Source organism: Anneissia japonica, unplaced genomic scaffold, assembly GCF_011630105.1.
Source record: "Anneissia japonica isolate Jap-2015-1 unplaced genomic scaffold, ASM1163010v1 scaffold6792_len961167_cov158, whole genome shotgun sequence".
NCBI lineage: Eukaryota > Metazoa > Echinodermata > Crinoidea > Comatulida > Comatulidae > Anneissia > Anneissia japonica.
The window spans coordinates 658460-664630 of record NW_022701523.1 but is presented as its reverse complement, the minus strand read 5'-3'; the positions used below and the strand labels follow the sequence as shown (position 1 = coordinate 664630).

The 6171-nt window shown below is 38.6% G+C and overlaps 1 pseudogene; it reads right to left on the bottom strand.

The window, feature by feature from the left end:
* Positions 1-1533: 1533 nt before the first annotated feature.
* The window catches only part of LOC117103595, a 32835-nt pseudogene continuing 28197 nt past the window's right edge, over positions 1534-6171 (bottom strand).

Here is a 6171-nt window from a genome sequence, read left to right as displayed (position 1 = left end):
AGAAACCAGATGTTTGGTTTCGTTACATTGATGATATCTTCATGATCTTGACCCATGGTGAAGGTAGTTTGGATACTTTCCTATTGAACATTAATTTGGCTCATCCCACAATCAAATTCACTGCTAATAAATCCACAATCAGTGTGGATTTGTTGGACATCACCGTGACCATGAAAAATTGTGCACTTAAAACTGATCTCTTCTTTAAACCCACGGATAAACATATGTTCCTGCTCCATAGCAGCTGTCTTCCCCCGCATTGTACAAAAAACATTTCGTACAGCCAAGCATTGCGCATGAGGCGCATTTGCTCTTCGGATTTAGATTTTCAGAATCGCATAGAGCTATCCCGATATCTCCTGAATAGAGATTATTATCGTGGACCCATCGAAAATGATATAAAAAAGCAAAGGACCTCGTGCTCAAACACTGACGTACAAACCACGTTAGCGATCGACCATAGTACCACTGGTCACTACTTATCACTAAGTGCTATAATTCAGAAACATATGCCCATTCTTCAGACCACAGAACGTCTAAGGTTTGTTTTTTTTTTCGATACACCGTTCATAACCTATCGCAGACCACCTAACCTTCGTGATATATTATTACGATCAAAATTCAGGAGGCAAAATAACTCTTGCGACCGCCATAATTTGGGTAGTCATCTTTGTGGTTCATCATGCAAAACATGCTCCCTGCTTGATTCTACACAATCATTCAAGAGCAACCAGACAAACCACATATTCCGGTTAAGGTAATCAGTTAATTGCCTCACCAAAAATGTCCTTTATCTCATATAATGTACTATTTGTGGTAAACAATATGTTGGAAAAACAAAAAACACTCTCAGTATGAGAATGACACAACATAGATCAGCTATCAGAACATCTAAGCTTGATCAACCAGTAGCCGAACATTTCAATTTAGCTGGTCATTCAATTTCAAATTTGAGAGCGATTTCTATTGACCATAATGACAATTGGAGCGACAAAACTTGCAAAAATAAAGAGAATCACTCGGAATTTTTACTTAAAAACCACCACACCATTTGGGCTTAATATTAGGAACGTTCTCCCAGTACACTAAATTGAACCAATGGCATTCCGAATTATTCTGGATAAAACATTTGGCTTATTAATGAGGCGTGCCACTTAAGTTTAGTTTTGGCCTTCCTGTTTATTTGTTCACTGTTTATTCTAATCTCACCCAGCCAATTGTTTCCAATCATGCCTGCATGAAATTCTCACTTTATATTACTTGGCTTCTTCTACCCTCACACACTCGCCACTGAGGAAGGACTAGTTTGTCTGAAAGCTCTGGTTCTATTTCTGGCTGTTTACTAACGTTTACTTTTTAGCTGTTGCTTATCATTTTTGTATCTCTACCGAGATCCAGCCATTGTTTCCCACAGCATTGTTGTTTTTCAGTATTTTGTCTTTTAATATTTCAAGGCAATGTAGCGGTAATGCTACAAATACTTATTTAAAACAGTTTTCATAACAGAATTCATAACATTTGACAAACTGCGGTCCATGTCTTTTGATAAATTCTGAAGGTTATTTAAGGACTTAACTTTCACACGCTGATGCTACTTCAGACCATTCACCACTCTCTTTACATACAATTTCTTCAGAACCATGCAATTGGTACCCATCATTGCAGCTAAATTTTAAAACACTACCAACACTCCGAAGACCACCGTGTATCACCACATTCATTGGTTCAACGACATGCTCACAAATTACTATATTAATACAATATAAAATCTTTGATATTAAAAAAAATCTTCTTTATATAATAAATTCGATTAATAATGGCATATCGTAAGAAAAATGGAAAAGCTGTAATTATAGACACAACCATTGCAGACACAACCATTACAGTACACTAGTAGTATAGTAAAATTAGTATCATTCTTTTTGGTAACATGTATAGAAGCTTAAATCTAAATGCCTAAAAAAAACTATTTTGGAAAGCATAGATTAATCTTTGTAAACACTATTTCCTGAAAAAAATTTGAATAGTTTTATGATGATATAGGTAAATTAGTGAAACTACTAAATAATAATTGTTTCACTTGAGTTTTAATTCTGCTAGTAGCTTTAATTAATCATTCGCATACAACTACTTCATCATTTTCATATTGGAACTGGAGGTGTTTTCTATATTGATTTTATTATAAAGGCCTACACATAAAATGTATATGATATGTTAATGCCAAGTTCACTTCCTAATATTATTTACGTCTGTCGCCCTCTCTAGTTTAGCCGTGTAAGAAAGTTTTGCACAATATGGCTGTTTAACGTCAGGCTATACTTTGATGTTTTAAATAACAAGTATAATTGTGCTTCAGAAGGTGTTTCTCGGTATGCTTAGAGATATAGTAAGGATGATTCATGTGTCATTTCATTAAGCAGTATATTAAGGCTGTATTTCGGATAGTTTTAAACCTATTATTGCTGTGTTTATAGGAGCATTTATGTGAGTGCTCGGCCTTCACGCTTGAGTGAGAAGGTGTTTTCTATCTGCTTAGGCTAGCCTATTATAGTACACATCATTCGTTTAAAGTTTTGAGATGTTCATTGTTATTAACATTTGTTTAGGTGTTCGGGGATTGTTGTAAGATATTTAGGATGTTTCCATAAGTAAATGCTATGACTACATAGATGTTCAATGTAGCTGTTGAGTTGCACAGAGATTAGGGATCAACTGTACGGTAAATAAACTTCATTTTCTAGATTGAAAGTTGGTAAAATCAATAATATAATGTAGTCAACCATCCTTTAATAATTATCAAGTTCTTTATTATTTAGAACATACCGGTATACGGTACAGGCTGTACCTTGCATGGAGCGTCATTATGTTAATGTTCATCACTATTTATTACCGTATGTTGTATCTGATATACCTTATTAGATGAGTTTAATTTTGATTGATTTACAGTTAATCGTCGCTTGTATCAGTGTCAACTGTCACAGATGTGTGGTTGCGCTTAAACTTGAACTAAGGATAAGAGTATACGTTGATATTCTGTCATCAGTTCCGAAGTTTTTAAGACGCATTAAACAGAACTCCAAAATCTCTGCTGCATTCTTGGTTGTTTGATTTATTGACTCAACAACCACATCATTAACGTACAAGATTTGAGGAAAGTTCTGCCTACTAAGATGGCCACAAGAGAAAGACGACCCACTGAAAAGGGTGCAGAGTTGTAACAAGAAGCAAAATACAAAGAACTTGGAATAGCATGGAGGAACCTCCGCAAGGAATCAGATGACTTGAGAATGTTTATGAAGGAAAACCCGCCTGTTAAAGAAACCCAAACACGGCATACAATATGGATGGATTTGTACGAAAGTTTTCTACAGGCCAATGATGTGTACTGTGGTACACTCAGTGCAGAAGCCTTGGAAAAGCACATTGAGAAATGGTACAAAAAGAAGACATTGTTTATAGAAAAGAGAAAATCAGAGGCCGAACAATGGTTTCTGACTAGAACAGAGGTCCAGACTACAACTATGTCACGAGCATCTAAGTCTTCTCGTGCTAGTCAAGGATCCTCAGCAAGAAGAATTGCGGAGGCCAAACGACTGTCAGAGCTGAAGAAGCAGAGTGAACTTCTCCGAGTTCAGCAGGAAAGTGAGAAGAAACTGAAACTGTTGGAAATTGAACTTCAACAGGAAAAGGAAAGAAGTGCCATAGCAAATGAAATGGCTAAAGCAGAATCCCGGAAACAGCTCCCGGAGGAGATCGAGGAAGAAAAAAATAATAGCCAAAATTTAGATGGAGAAGAGATAGACACTCTAAGCGCCATAAGCAGTCTACATTCCAGAGAGGAAGAATCACCTGGCAATGTTAAAAAAAAAACTACGTTCCCCACTGCATCCTCAAAGCAAATTGGAGAGGTGCTGATGGAACTGCGAAAGCCAAAGTTAGAAATCAGGAAATTCGAAGGGAACCGTCTACAGTTCAATAGATTCATGAGGCAATTTAAATTCAAAATCGAAGGGATCTGTTCCAACGACGAAAAAATGGCATATCTAGAGCAGTATACGATCGGAGAAGTCAAACAATAGTTGTTGGGTACTCCTTCTTAGACGCTGATGCGGGCTACCCTGCGGCGATAGAAGAATTGAAAAGGAAATACGGTGACGTAGACGCCATGGCAAACGAGTACATAAAAAAGGTTTTGTCTTGGGAATATATTAGAGCTGATGATCCCAAGGGTCTTGATGCCTTTGCTGTCTTTTTGAAGGAATGCAGATCGGCAACACAAACTATTTGAGGTATGGGTGTGCTGGAATATTCTGAGAATTTAAAGAAAATATTACAGAAGCTTTCCAACTTCATGCATGACCGGTGGAGAAAAATTGTTTTCGATTTGAAGCGGCAAAGTAAAACAGTAAATTTCTCAAATCTAGTAGACTTTATAGCATTAGAGGCAGAGAAAGTGAATGATCCTGTCTGGGGAAAGGATATAATAAGTAGTGGAAAGAAGAAAGACCAAAGATCTCCAGGCCCAAAGATGTCAGCCGCAGTGTCTAACACAAACGAAATTGATAGGGGATGTATGTTTTGTGGTGGTACTCATCAGATAGAAGACTGCAAGAAGCTGAAGGATGCAAGTCTAAATGAAAGAAGACAACTCTTGAGTAGCAAGATAATTTGTTTCAAATGTTTGCGCCCAGGGCACATGTCCTTTAGATGCAAACACACCGTGAGATGCCAGGTGTGTAAGAGGAGGCACCACTCAATGCTTCATGATTTTAGTGGCAAAGCAGAAACATCCACCACAAGTCCGAAATCAAAGAGTAATACAGCCATTGCAGAAACAGTTTCATCGAATGCACTTACAGTTGGCGGATGCACCTTACCAATTGTACCAGTTCAAGTTAAATGGGGTTCTAACACAGTACAGTGCAACGCTTTTTTGGATTCGGGCAGTAATGTGTCGTTCTGCACCGAGGAATTGGCTGACTTACTGCAAGCATCTGGGAATCCGATCAAGCTGAAGTTAAACACCATGGGTAACCAGGTAGAAATGAACTCCAAGTCGATTAAGGGATTAATAGTGTCAGCACTTCATGGTGAGGAAAATATGGAAGTAGAACTCCCAATTGTATACACTAAGCCCAGTCCACAAGTGCAGAATTGGCAAATCCCATCAAGAGAAGACGTGGAAACCTGGAAACACTTAAGAGGAATTGAGCTGCCGAAGATAGATGCCAGCATTGATCTCCTGATTGGAAACAATGTACCAGCAGCATATGCCCCAAGAGAAGTGAGGACTGGACCGCAAGGCAGTCCCTATGCTACCAAGACTCCTTTAGGATGGGTAGCGTGGGGAGTTATGAAACCTGGAGTTCTAAGTGCAAGTCATTGTACCAACTTGGAGAAGATTTACATTAAAAGTCTAAATTATGACTTTCCTGAGAGAGATATATACGACAAGAGGGAGTGGTCGACTGAAGACAGGGAATTTATGAGAATTATGGAAAATTCCTGTAAGATTGTCGAAGGTCATTATTAAGTAAACTTGCCATTAAGGAATCCAGCAGTCCAGCTTCAGGACAACTTGCAAATGGCGAGTAATCGACTACGGGGACTACAGAAGAAGATGGAAAAGAATCCACAGTTCAAAGAAGACTACATCGCCTTTATGGAAGATATAATTGGTAAGGGCTACGCGGAAGAAGTATCTAATGGCGACCATACAAAGGGGGGCCAATCGTGGTATATTCCTCACCATGGGGTGTATCACCCTCAGAAAAGGAAAATTAGGGTGGTATTTGACTGTGCGGCAAAAGTTTATGGGAATTTCCCTGAATAACGTACTGCTACCGGGTCGTAATCTTATGAACAGCCTACAGGGGGTTTTAATGCGCTTCCGTCAATATTCAGTGGCAGTCTCAGGAGACATCGAGACTATGTTCTATCAAGTAAAGGTGCCAGCAGAACAGAGGGACTTGCTGAGATTTTTGTGGTGGACCAAAGGGGACTTCAGTCATCAACCCAAGATATTCAGAATGACAGTACACCTTCTCGGTGCTGGATCTTTGCCATCGTGTGCCAATTATGGGTTGCAGAAAACCGCAATAGACAAGTGTGAGGTTAGCATAAAGTAGAAACGGTAAAGCGGGATTTCTATATGGATGACGTATTGAAATC